General features: G+C 37.4%; 1 protein-coding gene and 1 pseudogene across 1 annotated transcript in view; one reads left to right on the forward strand and one right to left on the reverse strand.

The window, feature by feature from the left end:
- Nucleotides 1-25,198, reverse strand: part of Ralyl (RALY RNA binding protein like) — a 381,351-nt gene that overhangs the window by 321,568 nt on the left and 34,585 nt on the right. The gene's annotated exons all lie outside the window — the stretch shown is intronic.
- On the forward strand, nt 5,470-7,238 carry LOC127682462 (ganglioside-induced differentiation-associated-protein 2-like; annotated as a pseudogene).

Consider the following 25,198-nt stretch of genomic DNA (forward strand, 5'->3'; position numbering starts at 1 on the left):
CCACATAAAGTCAGATACACTGAATCTAATAGAAGAGAAATTGGGGAAGAACCTGGAGAACATGGGCACAGGGGAATATTTCCTGAATATAACACCAGTAGCTTATGCTATAAGATCAAGAATTGACAAATGGGACTTCATAAAATTGCAAAGCTTCTGTATGACAAAGGATACTGTCACTAGGACAAAATGACAACTGACTGATTGGGAAAAGATCTTTGTCAATCTTACGTCTGATAGAGGGCTAATATCCAATATATACAAAGAACTCAAGAAGTTAGATTCCAGAAAACCAAATAACCCAATTAAAAATGGGGTACAGAGCTAAACAAATAATTCTCAACTGAGGAATACTGGATGGCTGGGAAACACATAAAGAATTATTCAACATCCTTAATCATTAGGGAAATGTAAATCAAAACAACCATGAGATTCTACCTCACAGCAGTCAGAATGTCCAGGATCAAAACACAGGGACAACAAATGCTGGAGAGGATGTAGAGAAAGACCTATTTTCTGGTATGAAAAGTTTACAAATAGCATGTTAATTATTGTTTTGGGCCAATAAATCCTAGCATTACCCCTGAAAATATCGCATGTTCCTAAGAAAGTAAAACAAAGAAATTATGCGTTCAAGTGATATGTGGGAGATTATTCAACAAGAGTTAGGTTTTACTCAAGTTGCAAGGCCAGAAGCTTTTTATCCAATTGCATTATTACTGGAAAATACCCTGGTTATAAATAGCTGGAAATACTGCTAATGACATAATATAGGTCTTCATGGATGTAAGTCTTTGCTGTGTTCAGAACATATACCCAAAATTTGAACAAACCTCTTTGTTTTCTATAACAGTAGCTGAATATAAATTCAAGCAGATGAAGTTAACCAGTTTTAATATCTGATTGCAGTTATTGGGAGATAGAACTATGTTTAAACATGCATGAAGAAAAAATCCATCAACAATTTCATAACCAATAGAAAATGCTCCAGTTTATTGGAATATACTCATGAAAACTTCTGATGAAGAATCAGTCAGGTAAGCAGACAACAATATTCACAATTTTATTTATTTAGCTACAAATACTTTCAATAGATGCCCATTGAACTGTGATACAAATCTATATTTTGTTATTACAACAACACACATGGTTTTCTGAGAGCATATTTAGAGATTTGCTAAATATTCAAATATTTGCTGTGGAAACACAGCTACTTGTATACCTGTAAGACTAATCCTCCTGTATTTGAGGAGATTCTACACCTCTGGGAACATACAGATGTAGGAGGATATACATGCAGTAGATAAGGAGGACAGGACATCTATGTGTCCAACTGGATCAATAAACTCATACATGATGATTAACTCAGTGACAAGTATAATAACTAGATCACTCTCACATACAATGTTAGTCTTTATATTAACACACACCAAAACTATTTACCTTCTGTATTCATTATAATACATAAATGTTCATGATCTGTGCTAAAATTGCAGGAAAATATGCATAAAGTCTTTTGTATATTATGTATCAGAACAATGATACATACTTTATATTAATATATCATTTAATGTCATTAATCCAATTCTTTGAAACCAATCTTATTTTTATTAACTTAAAGCAGAGGGTGAGAAAATTCAAGTAATATAATAAAGTTAAAAATATCTCAATTCTGAGAAATTGAATTTAAATGATGATTTATCATTCTTATAACAGTCCTCTAAGGAACTTTTAAAATTTTTGAATATGCTCAGTATGCTAATGCCTCTACAAGGCTTTTTCCCTATGTTTTAGCTAATATAAATCCTTGAAGCTATATGCTGTGCATGCAGCAAAATTTATGTCAGACTGCCATGTGCAAATGAATTCTCTGAGATATGTCTAAGGACAGTTAACATCCATATGGAAATAACATTGTCAAAACAGAAGAATTTGTGACTTCATTACATAATGAGTAAATAAATATGATGAAAATTTAACTATAAACTATTGTATTATTCACTAAGATAGTACTTAGCTATCCGTGAATATTGATGAACTAAAATGCTCAGTGAGCATAAAATATTCTATAAGGAAAATGCACACAAAAGCTCCAAAACTCAAAAATATGAAAATCTTAATGATTATTTTTACTGGTTGCTTTTGAAATAATAACATGTATTTACAATGATGATTTTAGAAATATATTACTTATGTTTACACTAAAATATTAGATAAAATATTTTCCATGTATTTCAATTTTCACTAACTTTACATTTATTTGTTTTATTACCTGTTCTTTATTTTTATAGCTTATTTTTGTGCCATTTAAAGCAGAAATCAGTTTAATAAAATCCAGAAAGTCATATGATCTTTCAACAAATCTCAACACTTTAAAACTATTAGTATTTTTTAAAAGAGGTCTGAAAAATTATTAAATCAATGCAAAAATTCTTGGCTAAGGAAGTCACAGACCCTAGGGGAAACCCTATTGATTTTTGTTTTCTAAATAGCAATGCTTTCCAATTGCTTCTAAATATTTATGTTTGTACCCCCAGGTTTTTGCTTCTGCCACTCTTGGTCAAAGAAGCTTCTTATTGCAGAGGGTAGTGGATAAAGTTTGCATTAACTCTTCAGCCTTAGATGGGACTTCTAAATCAAGATCCACTCAGGAACCATCTCTAAAGATGAAGCAGAAAGAATGTTATCCTGAAGATGGGAAAGATGCTGTGAAACCATGTCCTGCAGACATTACATGGCTGTGTTTACATGAAATAGGCATTGGTGGTTGTCTGAATAAGATGAAGCTAAAATAAAAAATTCCAGCAATTGAGGTTTTAACTAAGTTGCCCCTTATTTAAGGAACAGCTAGAAGACAGTGGCTCTGGGGAGAGTGAAAATCATTTTTCTTTAGGAGTGTATCTCCTGGTAGGTTCCTGAATTCCAATGCCCTTATGCATATGGACTTACTTGACTCAATGGGTTATATAATATAGCATCAAATACGTGAATAAAAATTATAAAAGAAAATAAAAGTGAATAAAATTATAAAAGAAAAGCTCTAGAGCTCTATGTGAGGTTGTGGCAGGAGTTGGAGTGGGCTTTAGGGGTTGATACAATTAAGATATATTGTACCCATGCATCAAAGTTTTAAAGAATAAATAATGTTAAAATTAAAAGCCAATTAAAGATGTTATTATTTCAGTAAATTTGCAGCAGTGTTCCTATTAAAGATTGAGCTGTTCTTATAAACTCAGTTTAGCCCACAATTGGGCATTTCAATTCCTAATCTATTCTCTGACCACACGTTATTTTCTTCTTCTGCCAGCTGACATACCCATTCTTCATTGCCCAACACTCCTCTGTCTGTTTTAATTCCAGACTTCACTGCACCTGCCAGGCTGCTACAGAGCTGTCACTGGGCTCATCTGAAAAGCTTGACATTTAGCCTTTCCTTCTCAGCTTCAGTCAATCAACTATTTTAACTTAGTGGATGCACCTTGCAAAAGAAGTGATAGTGTCAGTCTGACTAAAAAGGGAGAGACTGGCTGTTTCCTTCCCTGGAGGAAGTATGTAATTATGCCAAGTGCAACTGTTGCCTTGCTTGTCTGATGGCCTTTCCTTCAGATGTTCTCCTCAGAAAGACCTGAAACCTGTCAGATAACAGCTGTGTGAAGCAGTTGGTGTCACCCCTGGGAAAACACCTGTCAGCTTTTATGTACAGTCACACGTTCAGTGAAAGAGAAGACAGAAAGTGGTAGAATGGCAATGAGTAAAAGAACCAGGGACTAGAAAGCATACTGACCAGGAGTTCCACCTGAGACTGTGAACCTCCACAGTCTGCAGCAGTGTGAAGGCCTCCTTGATGGGCAGCGGCTAGGCAAGCAAAACGTATTGATGGAAAGGCCAGATATTTGCCCCACAGAAACTGCAGGAAGGGTTAGAATCTAATTGTAGGCCAGGCATTGTCTCAAGATGTTCCTATCATCTACCATCTCTTCATGTATTTGCACGCACACACACATGCACATGCATATATACACATGCACACGCACACGCAAATGGACATGCACACACATGCACACACAAATGCACACACACACACACACACACACACACACCAGATTGACACACATTCCATGATGAGAAATGCTATACAGTGGAAATTATGATTACCTTCCTTTTATATATAGGTAAATGATATGGGACCAAGGAGACACAGGAAACAAGTATTGGGTACCCTTCAAGCTGCCTCTCAGGACCCTGATCTTGGCCACAAGCATAGCTTCTGTCAGTACTATGTCAACCTGAAGAGAAATGGTACATCTGGAGGCATCATTTTGGGTCACAAAGTAAACACATCTGTCATCCAAATTCAGTCACTGATTTGTCTGTGGTCAAGAAAATTAAAACTTGCTACTATTTTCTCTGAATTCCAGGCATATGTTATCATGTTTTCTGAAATTAAATATAAAGACTTAACTATGGAATTGCATTTTGTTTATGAAAATCAGTATGCATATTTTAAAATGTCTTTTCTATTCTCACAATCTTTTCACATTATTTTTGGTGCATATTTCTGGAATTATGTTTGTATTTCTTGGTATAGCAGAAAATAATATAAATCTCATAGTTTATATATATGAGCTTGCTCATATTCATTGCCAAAATTAAGAGATTTTAATGAGTGGGATTTTTTTAAACCAGAAAGTAACTGATTGGAGAAAGGTGTACCATTTTCCTTATAATACATGATTTTATTATCAAATATATTATTCCCCATGGTAACATATGGAATTAAAATGTGACAATTTTCTTCTTAATATTAATGACTGAATAAACCATTGTAGATGTTCTCGCTGCTTTTCAATTAAGAGAAAATATGATAGAATAATCAATGATTCTATATATAATGTTTCCTTTCTAAAGTTGGAAGGTAATCAAAGCTTCAATTGGCTCCAATTATTAGCTCTCAGAAGCAACAGCCAGACTTAGACAGCTGATATCACTCATCCAGATCCTCAGAAAGTACAGTGAGAAAAAAAATCTCTGCTTAACCCCAACCGAATCAGTATAAAGGGTATGCTCCGCTTGAGTCCAGTGCAGCACAGGGCTCTCACTGATACACTTGTCAATAACGAAGGGGATCTCACCATACCACCAAAATGATTCCCCAAATAGTAATCCTCTGTTGATGAAACTATCTACCTCCCATACTACATTCAGCTCTCCTTGATCATCAGTGAGGCATTCAAATACTCAGTAAATTGTTTCCAGGAAATGTTATCCCGAAATCAAACTAAAGAAGAACAATTGTATCTAGAAGCTATGATAAAGAAGAGAGTTTTAAAACTAAATGTTTGTTATTCCACATCTAGTTGTGACTTAGATACAAGCAGTGGACATGAGCTTTTTAATTGGAGAGTCATTAGTACTTGAATAAGTGAAACAATACTTTATTTATGTTGTGGAATAAATGGTAATACTATCATGAAAGACAGTTTCTGGGAGCGCTGTAATTGGGTGGTGTGGTGGAGAGGAAGCAGTTACCTTCGCCGTCAGAACGCTGTCACCAGTTACCGTGGCCTCTGGAGACCCGTTCACTTCAGCCTCTACCTCTGGTAATCAAAGTGTACAGATGTCATCAACCTGACTTTTGCTACAGATATGAATTTCAGGCCTCTGCCCGGATGGGCCTGCCCGAGCTAAAGCTCTAAAATCTCCAGGGATTGTTGAATTGCCAAAGAGTTTGGGCCACAAGCTGAAGTTACCATTCCGTGGATCCCTTGGGCGCATCTTCCCAGTTTGTGGATGCGGGCACCCTGCTAAGCTGGGTTGACTCATATGAAGATGAAGTAAACTCCTCTAACAGTCATGCAGCAGCGGCATTCCAGGAAGACACCAGCAGATCGCCTTTTGTTTATAATCGGGACCTAAATGGAAAAGTGCTTCTTTGGAAAGGAGACATGGCATTACTGAACTGTACAGCATTGCGAATACCAGCAATGAAAGCCTCACAGATAAGAAACCTGTGTCAGAGAACATCTTCATGCTTGCGGACCAGATCTGAAGGAAGAACAACAAAAACTTAAAGGTTGCTGAACTGCTGAAGCAAAATTGACAAAAGGCTTTAAACCTAGCTGCACGGTTCATCATTCACACAAGTGGGACCTGATTATAAGAGCTGCTATTGCAGTGCAGCGGAGAGTTCCCTGTACAGCTCTTACAGAAATGTGCTTCAGCTGGCTAAACAACAGTCCATGTCTTCTGTTGGCTTCTGTGCCATCAATTCTGCAAAGCAAGGTTATCCGCTAGAGGATGCAACACACGTTGCTCTTTGTACTGTGAGGCAGTTCGTAGAGATCCGTGAGTAAACCGTTGAAAAAGTAGTATTTGCTGTCTCAGAACTCGAAGAGGCCACTTACCAAAAGCTGCTACCTCTGTACTTCCCAAAGTCGTTAAAGGAGCAGAGCTGGTCATTGCCGTAGCTACCTGAAGACACTGGAAATGTAGAAGGGTGCCCGTGGTGCCTGAGCAGCAAATTAGGATAAGTGAGAAATTAGGATAAGTGGTGCTTCAGAAGACATCGAAGAAAATGTGAGGATAAAGGCTTTCATTGGCTCTCATGATTTTGCTCGAATGAATTTTCTTTTGACAAGCAAAGAAAATTGAACTTCCAGGAACAGTTGTCCAAAGCTGCCCTGCAGAAGCAGCAACAAAGAAATTATAACCGCTGGTTATGCCAAGCAAGATCTGAAGACCTGTCTGATATTGCTTCTCTGAAAGCGTTACACCCAACAGGTGTAGATAACTGTGTCCTCACAGTGACGGCAGTAGTTGGAAGAAACATTCCTGTTCCACTGATAGATATGGACAAGGCCTCTTGTATCTTATCCATGTAATGGAATAAACAACTGTGAAGGAATATATACTGGTCTATTTTCACACACTGACCAGAGAATACAATCACCTGGACTCCGACTTCCTGAAGAAACTCTAAGATGTTGTTGACATCAAATGTGAGAGGAATTGAAAGGTTGTTTATTTCGTGCCTCCAACATTCTGTTCAAAGGACTCAACATGGCTTTTCGCCACCTTTTCTGTCTCAGGATTCAAGGATAAGTTCCACCATGATGGTTTGCAGCAGCTCTTTCTGCCATGTCACCAGGACAGATAGACGTTCCTCCTTTTGTCCTTGAATATAATGCCGGGGAAAATTGGCCTCATTTGCATCTTACCCTCCATCACCAGATTTGTGACCTGCCGCCTTCCCAGTGGTTCTTGGCACAGGATTCCATTTCACACAACTCACCACCTCTTGGAGTGATGTTCATTTTTGCTGTACAGATCCAGAGAGCTTTTGTCCTCACCTCTCTGTTATTTTTTTTTTTTTGACTATATATTTTCAGGTACATAAGCAATCTAAAACTGGTAGGCAGTTCTGAACTGCACACATTTTAAAGTTGTATACTTGTATCAAATAAAAATTCTCATTTTTAGAGCATTAATATAAACTGGGGATCAACTTTTGAGTGTGTTCATTTTCCTAAAGGATACTGGACTCTGTTCCACAGGCCACCAACTTTGCTCACATTATCTCTTACAGTGCATGTTTCTGGACTCCATTACACCACCATTGTTCATAACATCACTTAAACAGTGCATGCTTTCTTTGTGTATTTAAGTGTTTCCCAAAATAAAGAGAACCAATGTATGCTGAATAGATGCATTGTTCCCTCAGATCCTGGTTTCAATACCATTTACATTTTTTTTTTTTTTTTTTTTTTTTTTTTTTTTTTTTTTTTTTTTTTTTTTTAATTTTTTTTTTTTTTTTTTATTATTCGATATAATTTATTTACATTTCAAATGATTTCCCCTTTTCTAGCCCCCCCACTCCCCGAAAGTCCCGCAAGCCCCCTTCTCTTCCCCTGTCCTCCCACCCACCCCTTCCCACTTCCCCGTTCTGGTTTTGCTGAATACTGTTTCACTGAGTCTTTCCAGAACCAGGGGCCACTCCTCCTTTCTTCTTCTACCTCATTTGATGTGTGGATTATGTTTTGGGTATTCCAGTTTTCTAGGTTAATATCCACTTATTAGTGAGTGCATACCATGATTCACCTTTTGAGTCTGGGTTACCTCACTTAGTATGATATTCTCTAGCTCCATCCATTTGCCTAAGAATTTCATGAATTCATTGTTTCTAATGGCTGAATAGTACTCCATTGTGTAGATATACCACATTTTTTGCATCCACTCTTCTGTTGAGGGATACCTGGGTTCTTTCCAGCATCTGGCAATTACAAATAGGGCTGCTATGAACATAGTAGAACATGTATCCTTATTACATGGTGGGGAGTCTTCTGGGTATATGCCCAGGAGTGGTATAGCAGGATCTTCTGGAAGTAAGGTGCCCAGTTTTCGGAGGAACCGCCAGACTGATTTCCAGAGTGGTTGTACCAATTTGCAACCCCACCAGCAGTGGAGGAGTGTTCCTCTTTCTCCACACCCTCTCCAACACCTGCTGTCTCCTGAATTTTTAATCTTAGCCATTCTGACTGGTGTAAGATGAAATCTTAGGGTTGTTTTGATTTGCATTTCCCTAATGACTAATGAAGTTGAGCATTTTTTAAGATGATTCTCCGCCATCCGAAGTTCTTCAGGTGAGAATTCTTTGTTTAACTCTGTACCCCATTTTTTAATAGGGTTGTTTGGTTTTCTGGAGTCTAGCTTCTTGAGTTCTTTATATATATTGGATATTAGCCCTCTATCTGATGTAGGATTGGTGAAGATCTTTTCCCAATTTGTTGGTTGCCGATTTGTCCTCTTGATGGTGTCCTTTGCCTTACAGAAACTTTGTAATTTTATGAGGTCCCATTTGTCAATTCTTGCTCTTAGAGCATACGCTATTGGTGTTCTGTTCAGAAACTTTCTCCCTGTACCGATGTCCTCAAGGGTCTTCCCCAGTTTTTTTTCTATTAGCTTCAGAGTGTCTGGCTTTATGTGGAGGTCCTTGATCCATTTGGATTTGAGCTTAGTACAAGGAGACAAGGATGGATCAATTCGCATTCTTCTGCATGCTGACCTCCAGTTGAACCAGCACCATTTGTTGAAAAGGCTATCTTTTTTCCATTGGATGTTTTCAGCCTCTTTGTCGAGGATCAAGTGGCCATAGGTGTGTGGGTTCATTTCTGGATCTTCAATCCTGTTCCCTCTGATCTGATTGTAATATAGAATTGCACATGACTAAGAATATTGAAATGTGTCTGATCAAAACTACAAAAATCTGCAACAAAAGATAGAAATGGCAAATTGTTGCCACAAGGTAAGGCTGAGCTGTAAGTACTTCTTGGATTATCTACTTTATAGATTATCTACTTTATCAACACTGTTCTGATCTCAAAGTGTGGAGAACATGAAGACTATGTCTTCAACTCTTTTCTATATCCATATGACTAGTCTCTTTATCAAAAGAGTGTTTGAACTACCAGCACTCCTAATTAAGAACATCACCTAGGACTGTATCCCTGAGAACCCCTACCACCACCACCACACACACAAGACATTTTCTATCTAACGCACAATGCAAAGCAAAATAATAAATCCACCATGGAGGCACTCACGGCGAAGAGAGCAATCAAAAATTGAAACACCCAGTGAAAATAACCAGAAGTGTCTGTATTTCAGAGGGGGGTGGTTTACTTGATCTGGTCTAGAAACAGCCATTGTTGAGTTATGGTGGAGGGGGTTGACTATAAGAACATGATGAAACTCTTGATTTTTATTTTGATAAATAAAATGAAGATATATCTAAGTATCTTTGTTAAATGTTAGAAATGTGAAAAATAAACATTACTACCAATGCTAGTATGGAAATTGAAATGTTGGACATAAAAATCTTATTAAGTTCCTTTGCTGCGACTTCAGAAACCACTGCCACCTGGGTAATATATGTGGAGCAACACTAGGAAGGAGGCGGCAGTACAAAACTGAAAAAAGTGGTGGGGACATGTGCATTACGCTTGGCATTGCCATCCTACCAAAAGCCACAACTTGATCACAATTCCAGCAAGGTGGGAAGCGCATGGAGAGAGGAGGCAGAAGTGAGATGCTCTCTTAGATGGAGATTTAGAACACACACTAGGGAAAGCTGAGGCTGAGACAGGTAGAACATGGGCCAAAGATCAGATGAAGGGAGTAAAGTTGGTATAGGGAATCCAGAAGTGTGCATCAAGATGTCTAACACAGTGTGTCTCTAAGACAAATGTTGTGGATAAAAATCATTAAGAAACCTAGTTAGCAAAAAAAGCATGAAATGTATAATAAAAGTCTAAGAATTCCTAGAGTTAACAGGGCCCTGGAGACTCGTGAGTGTCCTATAGACAGAAAGTAAGCAGTCAGGACATTAAGAAAATAGGAACTACTTTCAGTTGCAGCATAAACCTAGTTCATTCTGAGAAATTTCATAGATAATCATTAAAATAAACTAACAAGCAAGAAAATTACCTCTCAGATTAAACCCAAATATGTGTGAAAGGAAGACAAACCCAACACAGTGCAGTGACAGTAACATAACTTGATAATGTCTAGTCAAAACATTAATCTGACTACCAAGGTCCTGAGAATATTCTACTGAACATCACAAATAAAGACACTGAGATATAAAGTAATAATTGGAGCTGTAAAAGTTGACTTAAAGTAAATGAAAACAATAAAGGTATGAAAAGTACCTAGAAGAGCCAAGTTGAAAGAAAACTACCAGAAGTAAGGAATTCATTAGGAGCCACTTCAGGTTCATTGGAGATGCTGCAATGACAAACACCCAAAACTTACACAAAGAGAAAAACAAATGGCATAAACTTCAGCATCCCCAAGATAATATCTATGTATCTAACAATATGGTTTCCCATAGTCCAAATATTTTGAGAACTATTATGACTTAGATTTTTCTCAGGCCTGAAGAACTCTTACAGAATACATCATTTCTTAAAGTCTTTGAAAGTAATGGGTAAAGACATCAGTCTGAGTATGGAAATCCTTAGAGGAAATGAGAGAAAGCAATGCTGTAGCCAGTCCTCAGGCCACTCATTAGAGTTTCCTGAGAAGTGACTCTCCTCTCAACCACCCTGAGTGCAAAATGGAAAGAGGTCTTCCTGAAGATGACACTGGTAGGTAGAAAATTATGCAGAGAAAATATATGGGAGAACCTGGCAGACAAGTGAACAAACATGGCTGCGTTGAAAATCTAATGTAGCTGTGGATTCAAAAGCATGTTGGCTTATGAACTAGTATGACTGCAGTATTTTCAAGAGGAGGGCAAAGAGGACCTAAGTGAGTCCAATAATTTCAATAAAAGAAAACTGTTTGCCTAATATTTATTACATTTTTAAAGATTAAGACTACCAACCAAATGTATAGTATATAATATTATATAACACCAAAATATGGGGTTATGCATAGTCAAAATCAGATGCCTTACTGCATTCCTTCACAGACCTGGATAATTAAACCATAGAAGTCACACTATGCAGTTTAAAATAAACAAAATAAGCTTTGAACGATATAAGCCTCTCTGCATTACATCTTTTAGTAGATAACCATGTTATCCTCTGAACAGATACCAGAGAGAAAATACACATCTGTAACAAATAAACAGATGAGCAAATACTACATGATACATAAAGAAAACAAACAAGAACCAAAGCTCCAAATATCACAAAGAAAGCTAGAATATGAGTTACATAGATCAGTTTCAAGACAGAAAACTGATTCTTATATTTATTATAACTCTCTAACTCATTCAGTTTTTAATTTTTTTTAATTTACTTACTCCCCCCAAAGTTTCTCCACTTCCTCCACCTAGCAAATCTCTCACAGTGTGAACAGTTTGAGTGTCCTTCTTAGCAGCTGAGTAGCAGCGCGTCCTTAGGGTGTACTTACAGAGGGTTCTTATTCAGAAACATTTTCTTAAGGAAGCCGAGAGTAAGGGGAAAACATGAGAAAGCAGGAAATATTCTGTGCAACTCAAGATCATCATTCTTTTTTATAAAGACATCCAAATGGCTTATCATCTAATGGCTCCCGTGAAACTGCACACACCACAGTTCTCCCATTATCAGTGGCCACTGGTGGCCAAGTGACTGAATTTTCCCAAATTCAGATGAATTGCTTTTGTTTTCAATGTACTAAAGCACAAAGCAATTAATCCTTTTCATCTTTAATTACTTTGGGGGTAGAAGAGAGAAGAAAAGAGAAAACCAGTGATTTTGTGTTTTGTTTTGTTCTATTTTAAATACATTATTTAATATTAACAATCCTCTGAGGTTCGTATATTCCACTGCATTCTGCAGCTGCAAAATTAAAGAAGCTCATAAAGATTGCTTTGTTTCAGATTCATAGTGTTAAGCAAACTGCAAAGTCAACAAATGAACCTGGATTTCCATGACTCCCAGTCCCTCTCATGTGAAAATACACATTAAAATGCAATGGTGATTAAATGAGTATGTTCACTTACCATTTAACATTGGTGTTCTGAAATTATAACCCTCAATGTGCACCAGTAGAAGGCAAGGACTCAGAAGGAGAATAGGTCATGATGATGTATGGGGCAGGCTACTCATCTGTGCCTACTAATGTTGAGAATTACTGCTCACATAGACTAAGATTTTAAAATTCTTGGTTTGGAATGGATTTCGCAAGCATATTGTACATAAATTTAAGAGCATGGGGCAGGGAAGGGGGTAACATTTGAAATGTAAATAAATGAAATAACCAATAATAAAAGGGTGTGGGGAAGGATAGCATGGGCTAAATGCTTGTATATGCTACAATTTGTTTGTTTTAAACTATAACCTCCAATGTAATAGTGACTGAAAGAGGATATTTGGGAGATTCTTGGGTCATGATGGCATAAACGTCTTCTTAAAAGTTTAGCAAAAATGTTTGCTATATTCTGCTGTGCAAATGTACAGCAGGAACATCTGCAATTTGGGTAGAGGTTGTCATCAAAATCACCAAAAACTGACCATGCCTGCACTTTCTTCTCAGACTTCTGACTTATAGTGTTGTGAGATGTATCTGTGGCTATGACACCCAGTGTCTGGTATTTTTTTATTACAGTCACTCGCATGAATATTATTCATTCTTTCTTTTTTTCCGTATATGTTTATTGTATTTGCATCATCTCACCTTTTTCTTGCCATTTCAATTCCTCCTGATTCCCCAACTCCCTCTCAATTTTGCTCTTTCCTTTTCTTTAATTATATATGTGTGTGAGTATGTGTGTGTACATATCTATATGAACTATATCTATATAGTGCACCATGTCATGCTCTTTTAGTGTTACTTTCATGTAAGTTTATAGGATTTTTGTTATTTGGTATAAGACAGCCAACTAAAGGCCTCAGCCTTGGGGAGGACTGCTTTGCCCTCTTTCAACCATCATTGATTGCCTTTAGTTCTTTAGAAGTGGAGCCTTCTGGGATTTCTCCATCTGTATTTTAATCTCAACTGGTGTTGCTATTATTCAGCCCTTCTTTAAGCAACTACAATATTGAGATTTTTATGGGTGTAGCTTCCGTATCATTTACAGAAGATAAAATTTCACAGCAAATGTTTCGGTCTTCTGGTTCTCACAAGGTCTCTACCTCTTCTGTTTTGCTTCCGGATCCTTAGGTGTAGGGCTTGTGTTATGTGAGAATGGGCACGCCCATGGTCAGTTGTTCTATGCATTATGACAGCTGTGACTTTTATAATTGCTACATAAAGAAGCATCTTTGATGAGAGGCAAGAGCTACACTTATCTGTGGGTTGATGGGTTAGTCTTTAACATTAATTGGAAATTACAGTGGTATATGAAACTGGATGTGGTATGTTCTTACCTAGATTTTATGCCTTACCAACCAAAAACAGTTGAGTATATGTTTTTTTTATATTAGACATGAATTATTTCCTCCTATTGATTGGGTCTAAAGTCTACTTAGACTGCTATTGGTTATGCACAAGATATAAATAAGTGTTACTGCTAAATCTCTGGGGATATTTTGCTCTGTTGCTTAGAGAAAATTCAGTAATTTGCATTAGAATCATGCTTCAGATATTTAAAAGAGCTCACTAGTGATAATCAACATATATACCAAAGGAATCTGATACTAGCTAACGCAAATTTATTTATCTTTCAGAAGATAAATACTCTTTCTGATACCAGTCTATGTTGGAATTCTTGTACATAGCTTATTTAATACCAGAGCGCTATTATATATGCTGAACCACATTTCTGAACAGAACAAGTTCTCTGAGCATACCAAAAGCTATTTCTCAGGCAGAGTCCCAACCTGAGAGATATAGCATTAATGTCTGCTAGAACACTGGCAAAGGCTCTCCAATGCTGTTGTCTTTGTCATGGACGCTCTTGTGTTATCAATAGGCTAGCTAGGTGATAAAGTATTTGGTGTGGGGAAGCTTAAATTGCCCCCAAACTTCCTCATTCTCCTGTGTCCACTTAAACCTGCCAGATAGGTTATTTTTCAGGTTAAAACTCTGTACTCAATGTATAATACGTACTTGCCCACACTGTAAAAGAAGTAATGTGGTTTGGGTCACCACTTAGATCAGAATTGATGTAGTAGCAATTTTAGTTTTTAACTGGTAGGGTGTTAAGCATAGGTTCTCATGCATCTAGTCAAGCACTTTACTATTGAACTATATACACTGAGCCCTTACAACTTGCCTTTTATCTTTATGTTTATTTGTAGTCTCCCTTGGACCAATATATCCTGGAAAATTCACTAAGATGGCAGGATTCTCTCTGATACTCAGGTTTATCTCTCAGATACTCGTTATATGGCTTACTAATCCATTTAAATTACTTACTACTTCCTCCTCATCAGATTCAAATAGCATGAGATCTTAAGTGTAGTTGCCTGGGATTCATTAGCAGAGACAAAATATGAAGCTATGCAAATGTAGCTGTTGGGAAAAATCATTGCAAAGCAAAATGACAAAGGGGTACAGTTGTACCAGGGAACCTCCAGACAACTAACCAGGAAACTGTCAGTAATAATCCATGTTGTGTCAAAATCAGCATCTTCACAAGTTGTACTATGTAGCGACCTCAGATATATAATTTTACTCCAACTTTCTTGACTTTACTTCTATAGAGTCCATTCCTGCCTAATGCTTAGGTTTATGACTGTAGTGAATATCTTTAGACTTGCCATTTCTCGTTATGCAAAGAATTACATCTTGGGCAATAATAGGTAAGTATCACTTATGCTTGAAAATTTATGCTTGAAATTTTTCTTCAATCTCTTATTTTTATGAACATCTGTATAGGAAGAAAAAAGAAAACCAAAAGCAAAAGCAAAACAAACAAACCCAACAAAAACTATTCCAGCTTCTTCAAACACTGGAGGACAATTTTCAACAATATATGCTCTCATTCTAAGATTAATACTACCCTTTTTAAAAATTAATCACCATTTCAACTTTGATATGAAGTAATTTAAGACTGTGAATTCAAGTTGTACTGCTATGCTGCAGCCCATAGATTCCATTTTGTGTTTATCAGTATCATCCACCAATGGTTTTGAGAAAACAAGATTTTCTTTCAAACCTCATATGGGTATGATCTGATTCACAAAAATAATTTGAATGGAGGGGTAGCAGGCCTGAGTTTGTCATTTTCTCTTCTTTGTCTTTCAAGTGTATTCCACACTATCCAGTGTCTCAAGCTAAAGTTTGAAACCATACATATATCTGTGCCATGAGGTGTAGATGGAAGGTGTAGATAAGTAGTGACCAATCCAAGGCATCATATTACTCTATAGGCATTTGTGGAAGAATAAATTTCATAAATACTATTAGATCTTTTATTATTTATTTTAGGAAGTGTTGAAATTTTCAATCTCCTCTATCTCAACTTTGCCATCATGAAAAGTTATAGAACAGTCTATTTTTAAGTAGATTCTTTTAAATCCATTAGTAATTCTTTATAATTTATAATGCTTTCAAATTTTTCAAAGCATTTCTGTATTCAGTGTACTTTTATTTAATCACGGGAACCTTCACAAATGAGATTGTTTTAATAAGATTTAATGATATTGAAATAAATATTTCCCATTTTGAAGCCAGAGATAGTGTGTAAATTCATTGTTACAGACACTGAAAATTTTGATATGTATCAATGAATTTCATATCATTTTCCATACCTGCCAAACAGGTAATATTATTTAAAAAAATACAGCTATAAAACGTATAGCTTGGCAGAGGGTAACTGTTGGAAGTTCTATAAAGCAGTGCTAGCTTTTCCAGTGTTGACATTTATGATGCATATTCCTGGACTGAGATTATTTGAACAAAATTTAACACTGCTCCATTCACTGTGCTTCAAAAAGTAGAGGCTTGAATCCTAGATGCTGCTAACTGATTTAAACTACAGTTAGACAAGCAGCAGTAGTGCAAACCTTTAATCCCAGCACTCAAGAGGAGGAAGCAGGCAGATATCTGAGTCTGAGGTCCACTTGGTCTACAGGAAGAATTCCAGGATAGCCTAGAAAACATTGTCTCATAAAAAAAAGAAAATAAGTAAACAAACAAACAAACAAACAACCCTCCCAGGTAACAGGTTTGATGAAGTCTGAGGACTAGGGTTTTATTTAAAATAAAAAGCATAACTAAAATAAAATGGTAAGGCAAGTTCATAAAATGAAATTATAAAAGCATGCTAACAAAGGGACTCTGACTTTGATCATAGGAAGGCCATGATTTGACATTAAGATAAATAACTTACATGGATACAACAAGAGCTAGAACTTTAAAATGTATGAAAAATATCATTTCAAGTGAACCAAATTGTAATAGGTTTTGAACAACTATTTCAAACCAAAATCAAATTATTGCTGAACATCAATTGATTTTGATGCAGCTTGGGCAAATTAGGTCCAGGAAATATTTCTCTCATTCTGTCAATTGTTTAAAATACCTTTACTGAGATGCAATTCTTATTATTTACAAAATTTTGAAGAAAAAAAAACCTGATAAAGAAAATCAAAGAGATTATCAAAAGGTTTGCAAGAAGAGGAGGAATTATTATAAACTGTGACAGAAAGGGAAAAGAGACAGAGCAATGAGTGTATTAGCTCCTGTTTCTCATCATTGTAAACAAATACTGGACAGCAGGCAGCTCAATATATGAAAGGTTTATTTAGCCTTACAGCTTGAAGGACACACCTCATCAACTTAAAGAACACAGAGCAGGGAGTAGACAGATTGAACAGAAATAGCACAGATTTTTACCTCCAGGCTTGCCCCGAGTGACACCTCCTCCTATCTGCCCCAGCTCCTGATATTTTACACCAACAGTAAAATCAGCAATCATCTGAACACATGAGCCATCCATCAGTCACTTTACTGCAAACTATAGTAATGGCAATCCTCAAATATCATATCGGAGTTTATAATCACATATAAACTCCGATATGTGAAATAATGTGAAGGCACACATGGTGAGCTTGATAAAGAGCAAAGACCTAAATGTAGTCCAGGCTTCAATTCCAAATACTTGCAAAAAACATGTCCTTATTGGTGGATAAAATACAGGGATGTAACCATGTGGAAGATGAGATTGCGCTATAAGTTTTTAAATACACCCTCACTTTCTAAAATGTATCAATTTATTAGAGAAGTGAACCTATGAGCCAATAGGAGAAAATTTGTATTGGGATGACTGTCATGATTTGAATATGTTTGGCCAAGGGAGTAGCACTATTTAGAGGTGTGGCCTTGTTGGAGTAGGTGTGCTACTATAGATGTGGGCTTTAAGACCCTTATCCTAGAAGTCAGTCTTCTGCTACCAGCCTTTAGAAAAAGATATAGAACTCTCATCTCCTCCTGTACCATGCCTGGCTGGATGCTGCCATGTTCCCACCTGGATGTTACTGGACTGAACATCTGAACCTGTAAGTCAGCCCCAATTAAATGTTAAACATAAGACTTGCCTTGTTCATGGTGTCTGTTCTCAGCAGTAAAACCCTAACTAAGACAGATGACTACGAAAAGTAAAGCTGTTTAATATGTTTTAGTACAAGTTTTTATATCAGTTATGATTCTGAAGTTATAACTGATAGAAAAATAATTTTGCAAGCACGAAATGTAAGAAGCAACAAGAATGGACTTGTGTTATAATTTAAATGAAGAAATCGCTTCATTTAATTGTGTAATTATGTCCTTAGAGACATTTACAAATAAGTCCTTATACAAATTTCATGTTACAAAAATTTAAAAGTTTTAAGAGCTAGAGAAATGACTTGTTTGTTAAATGTACTTTTCTCATAAGCATTATGACCTAAGGTCAAATTCTAACACAAAGGTAAAAATCCAGTTATGTTGGGCATGCCTATAATTGGCAGGACATGACAGGGAGATGCCAGGAGGTGGATGTCCAGCCAGGATAGTACAAAGTGTTTGTCCTAAAATCCATGATAGTACAAGACCCTGTCTCAATGCAGTGATGATGACAGAGGTAGAAGGTACTTGGCACTTTTCTCTGAAATCATTTTACATTGTTACTACTATTCATAAGAATGAAATTTAAGCCAAATAAAACAAAAATTTCCAAGATATATAATAAAATTTATGGTCTTAATATAGACAATACAATGTAACTAAAGCCAAGTAATTATTTCCTTCGATTTTCCACAACCTAGAAACACCACATAAAACATTCTTTTTAACTACCACTTAAGGAAAAGAAGGTTTATTTCCAGTGAAGCAATTTCCTGGACATAAAAGCAGCAAAGAAAAGATCTAAGTTCACTGCACCATATCAACGTCTAGGACTTAAGGGAGAAATGTTACCCAATTTAATCGGTCAGCTTTGCTTACACTGAAATGCCAAGCTAGCCCACACTACAGATATTTCTAAGACAAAGCATAGCTTTTCTCTCAGGTTCCCTGGAACCTGAAGGCAAGTCTTGACAAATTGGCTTCATGCAAGCCATGTTAACTGCTGAGAGAGGGCACCTATCCATGCAGCTATATCAGGAGCGTTGGACCTGCATCTGCTTGTTCTATTAGCTTTCATGGGATTCAACAATAGATTCCTTTAAAACAAACAGATCTAATTTATATTTGCATTGGATACCTGGGTACAATTGCCGGGGTAAGTGTTGTATCTATGAATTAATAGAATGTTTTCTTTATAAATATGATTTGTTTTCTCTTCAATTTTTTATATATGTGTGGCATATATGCATGAGTGTGCGATAGAGTGTATGCGCACATTAATACAGGTACCTGAAATGGAGAGAGGAGAATATTGCACCCCTGAAGTTGAAAGCATCTGTGCGCTGTCTGATGTAGGTGCTGGGAACTGAATGAAGGTTCTCTGCAAGAGCAGTAAATAATTGTATGCACTGTGCCATCTCTGCTGCCTGGATTTCTTTCCTCTAACAACGGTCTAGTCTATCTCAGTCTCCTTCCATACATGGTGTCATGTACCATTGTTTGAATTGGTTATACTGACTTTGGTCAATTTTCTTTCTTTCTTATATATATAATTTTCTATATTCTTTGTTTACATTTCAAGTGATTTCCCCTTCCCAGTTCCTCCCTCCCCATATGTCCCATAAACCTTCTTCACTCCACCCATTCTCCAATCACCTACCTCCTCTTTCTCTGTCCTAGTTCTCCCCTACAGTGCTAGATCAAGCCTTTCCAGGTTCAATTTTCTACAAAGGAACTGCTTCTCCTCTTTTTATAAATAGGAATCTTGACTAGGAGGATTTATATCATAGCTTGGCCCTAAGACAGCCCTTGGGAAGACATTTCCTATCTTCTTTGACCCTTTTGCCCTGTAGGGATTGACTGACAGGTGAGGATAGAGATTGCCTCAGAGTGCCCATAATTGCTCCCAAAGTAAGTGTTGTTCCCATTTCATAGATAATGAAACTGAAACAGGGTGAGAATATTAAAGTCATTGCCTTGGCCTTCATGTCCATACTGTAATTCTGGACAGGATTTCTGAGTTAAAAAACAGTCTCTATGCTAATGTTTATTTTAACCAATACAATAAACCATTAAATTTTTGCATAGCAGTGTGAGGCCACATTTTAATAAATGTACACTGCATAATGTTAAAATAAAACTTAGCATACTTGGCTACAAAATCAACGCAAGCAAATCAGTAGCCTTTATATATTCAAAGGATAAGCAGACTGAGAAAGAAATTAGGGAAATGACACCCTTCACAATAGCCACAAACAGCATAAAGTATCTTGGGGTGACTCTAACCAAACAAGTGAAAGATCTATATGACAAGAACTTCAGATCTCTGAAGAAGGAAATCGAAGAAGATCTCAGAAAATGGAAAAATCTTCCATGCTCATGGATTGGCAGGATTAATATAGTTAAAATGGTCATCTTGCCCAAGGCAATCTACAGATTCAATGCTATCCCCATAAAAATCCCAACCCAGTTCTTCGTAAAGCTAGAAAGAGCAATTCTCAAATTCATCTGGAATAACAAAACACCCAGGATAGCTAAAACTATTCTCAACAGTAAAAGAACTTCAGGGGGATTCAGTATCCCAGACTTTAAACTCTACTACAGAGCAATAGTGATAAAAACTGCATGGTATTGGTACAATATCAGGCAAGCTGATCAATGGAATAGGATTGAAGACCCAGAAATGAACCAACACACCTATGGTCACTTGGTCTTTGACAAAGGAGCTGAAAGCATCCAGTGGAAAACAGATAGTCTTTTCAACAAATGGTGCTGGTTCAATTGGAGGTCAGCATGCAGAAGAATGCTCATCGATCCATTCTTATCTCTTTGTACCAAGCTCAACTCCAAATGGATCAAGGACCTCCAGATAAAATGTGACACACTGAAACTAATTGAAAAGAAACTGGGGAAGACCCTGGAGGACATGGGCACAGGGGAAAAGTTCCTGAATAGAACACCAATAGCTTATGCTCTAAGATCAAGAATTGACAAATGGGACCTCCTAAAACTACAAAGTTTCTGTAAGGCAAAGGACACTGTCAAAAGGACAAAACGTCAACCAACAGACTGGGAAAGGATCTTCACCAACCCTAAATCCGACAGAGGACTAATATCTAATATATATAAAGAACTCAAAAAAGTAGAACCCAGAGAACCAAATAACCCCATTAAAAAGTGGGGTACGGAGCTAAACAAAGAATTTTCACATGAAGAACTTCAGAGAGCTGAGAAACACCTTAAGAAATGTTCAACATCATTAATCATTAGGGAAATGCAAATCAAAACATCCCTGAGATTTCACCTCACACCAGTCAGAATGGCTAAGGTCAAAAACTCAGGAGACAGCAGGTGTTGGCTAGGATGTGGAGAAAGACGAACACTCCTCCACTGCTGGTGGGATTGCAAGATGGTGCAACCACTTTGGAAATCAGTCTGGTGGTTCCTCAGAAAACTTGGCATGGCACTTCTGGAGGACTCTGTTATACCACTCCTGGGCATATATCCAGAGGATTCTTCAGCATGCAATAAGGACACATGCTCCACTATGTTCATAGCAGCCCTATTTGTAGTAGCCAGAAGCTGGAAAGAACCTAGGTGTCCCTCAACGGAGGAATGGATACATTCTATTTACACAATGGAGTACTATTCAGCCATTAGAAACAATGAATTCATGAAATTCTTAGACAAATGGATGGAGCTGGAGAACATCATACTAAGTGAGGTAACCCAGTCTCAAAAGATCAATCATGGTATGCACTCACTGATAAGTGGATATTAGCCTAGAAACTTTGAATACCCAGGACATAATCCACAAATTAAGTGATGTCCAAAAAGAATGGAGTAGTGGCCCCTGGTTCTGGAAAGACTCAGTGCAAGAGTATAGGGGAATTCCAGAGAACAGGGAAGTGGGAAGGGGTGTATGGAAGAACAGGGGGACGGAAGAGGGCTAATGGGACTTGTGGGGAGTGGGACCCAGAAGAGGGGAAATCATTTGAAATGTAAATAAAAAATATATCAAGAAAAAAAAAGAAAAAATAAGACTTATCATACTTATTTCCTCAAACATTTGTCACTTATGTATGTAAAACCTTTCAAAATAAAATAAATTCTAGAGGAAGACCTAGGATCAGAGATAGTCCCTGAAAACCAAACATGGGGTGCCTGTCCTTATGTATAGCTTAAATCACCTGTGTCCTTTAACTTGTGAAGGTGCCATTTTCTTTGTTTTTATTCACCGTTTCTCCTTGCAAGTAGTGGGAATTAATTCCAAGGTCTTCAGTACTACAGGGAGTGCTTGGCCAAGTGAGTGAGAGTCCCAGCCTGTGTGTTTCTCACAGTGACTCAAGCAATCATGAATTCCATTCAGGAAACCAATCTGAAATTTGAACATACCAAACTTTGCTTACAAGCTAGAAACTGGCCTTCATAGTGATTGTTCTATGGATTCATAATATTCAGAAGATACATATCTAACCAGTAAATCCTTAAAGGCACTGACCACTTCCAAGTTATCCAACTTCCTAGAAGAAAATGTGATAAACTTGCATGCGTCAGCACAGAAGCGTCTCCCTGGAAGGCCACAGCTAACTCAGGAGGCTTTGCCTGGACGGTTCAGCACAGGGAACTGACTGTATTCTCTTTCATTTTCCACTCCAAGAGTGAGGTTATCCCATTTCTACTATATAATCCAGCATGTGTATCTTCCTCTTTTTGAAAGTAAAATAGCTATATACATCTTTCTTCATCTAATAAGTTACTTGACGAACAGCTTTCTCTGGGTTTGATGAGATTTACGTGCTTCCATCTGTCTCCCTCCCATCTCTCTCCCGCCCTGAGGAAGAATGCTTTCCGATTTACCACCTCCCTCTTCCCCTCCTTGGCTTTGCTGAAAAACTCTTAAAACTCACTCAGAAAAATTATGAGTTTTTCTCAAGCTAACGTTACCCACTAAGATTGAAACAGGCATACATACTGATGCAAGCATATTAGCAGACTATGCAAATCTCTGCTCTCTTCCGTTGGCTGAGAGCATCAGCCCATCATAGCCTTCTTTCTTTAAGTCTGTTCCAAATCATTACGAATGCTATCTTGAAAATTATCTTATCAATAGTTTTTGACAAATTGGATCGTGATGGAATTAGTGTGGGGGATTTTACTGTCTGAATAGATGTGTTTCACCCAAACTCACGTTAAAATTTTAATGCCTAAGGCATATGAGGTAGCTGTCCTTTGGGGAGATGAGGTCATAAAGCAGGGTTCTCATGAATGGACTAGTGACATAATCAAGTACTCCCTGGCCTCCAATAAATAAAAATACTATTCTATTGCCTTTAAATTTCTACCATTTTGGAGGAAAAGCCTAATGCCACACCAACATATCTCTCTCTCTCTCTCTCTCTCTCTCTCTCTCTCTCTCTCTCTCTCTCTCTCTCTCTCTCTCTCTCTCTCTCCTCTTTCTGTCAGAAAAACTGGGATGTTTCTTCAATCTTGACTTTCAGAGCTTTATTAGAATAAATATTTCTACTATAATGCAAGCTTTTCCTGGCACTTGTAATACCTACTGACTCTAGATGTGTCTTTCATTACACATTTTCTTTTTGTAATTTTTTATTGGATATTTTCTTTATTTACATTTCAAATGTTATCCCCTTTCCCAGTTTCCCACCCAGAAACCCCCTTCTTCCTGCTTCTATGAGGGTGTTCCCCCACCCACCCACATACTCCCTCTTCCCCGCCCGTGAATTCCCCTACACTGGGGTATCAAGCCTTCACAGGATGAAGGGCCTCTCCTCCCACTGATGCTCGATAAGGCCATCTTCTGCTACATATACAGCTGGAGCCAGTCTTCAGATGGCCTTTCCTTCAGTGTCTGCTCCACACTTTGTCTCCGAATTTCCTCCTGTGAGTCTTTTATTTTCACTTCTAACTAGAATGTGTTATCCTGAGGGAGGAAACTCAATCCCAAAAGAACACACATGGCATGCACTCACTAAAATGTGTATATTAGCCCCATAGTTCAGAATGCCCAAGATACAATTCACAGACAACATGAAACTCAAGAAGAAGGAAGACCAGCGTGTGGATTCTTCGATCCTTCATTACACATTTTCATGCTTATATTGTCTGTATTCCACTGCCCCAGAATGCAATGCTTCTTTCTTTTGTCTCTAGGATTTTACCTAACAATATTTCTGCTCTGTGCTTTAATCATTCTTATTCTAGATATTGATGGACAATAAAACTTAGAATTACCCATTTATTCTTTTAACTCCATGGCTGAATTTTCAAGTTTAAGTTGTTTTCCCATTTCAGTCAGGCTTTGTATAAAGAATTTTCTTAATTATTTTCCAGCTGCTTCTTTTCCTAATAAATGCTTATGGTGCTTGTTTATTTGTTTTTCTGTTTTTCTCCTCTCATTCCTAGGTGCCCTTTAAAGACACATGTAAGAAAAGGTTTTATCTTTATTCACAGGTGTACTTTGTTAAATGAATTGAAAGGATAGAAAATAATACAGCCTATGTTTCTAATGACCCCAAGAAGTCAGAAGTTTAAAATGCTATCTCGCTTTGTTAGAAACTAGGTAAAAGGTCACATTCCAGAGCCCGCCCTTTGTTTAGAGCCTGCAGAAAGGCCTTGAATAGGTAATCCTGCCCCCATAAGGTAATTGGAAATGGGCTAACCTTATCTTGCTTCTGTAAACTGCTTACCCTATACAGGAGTTCACGCAACTGTAGACATTCAAGAAAATAGGAAACTAATTGGTCCACTGAGTGAGGGCTCCGATAATTTAAACTGATTGGCCTAAAAACTATGGAGTGGTGCAAATCGATGGGCTCTCATTTCGTGGGCTCTCCATTCTAAGAAATGATTGGTTTGTGATTCGGGGGCTTTGTTGTAAACTTATAAAAGCTGTCGCAATTCGGCACTCCTGGTCCACAGTCCTCTAACCCTACGTGGTGTACAGCTGTGGAACCCAGAATTCTGGAATAAAGAAATCCTCATGTTATTGCATCGAGACTGTTTCTCGCAAGTGATTTGGGTGTCGCCTTCCGGGGCGTGGGGTGCTGGGGAACCCTCGGATTTTGGGGGTCTTACAAAATCAGACAATATATCCTGAATTTCTATCTCTGTGTCATAGAATAGGCCAGAGGGGAAGAACAGGCAGTCTTCACCCAGGCTGTTGGTAGATATCTCTGCTCCAGCTTTTCTTAAGACA

The sequence above is a fragment of the Apodemus sylvaticus genome, chromosome 4, assembly GCF_947179515.1.
Source record: "Apodemus sylvaticus chromosome 4, mApoSyl1.1, whole genome shotgun sequence".
NCBI classification, from domain to species: domain Eukaryota; kingdom Metazoa; phylum Chordata; class Mammalia; order Rodentia; family Muridae; genus Apodemus; species Apodemus sylvaticus.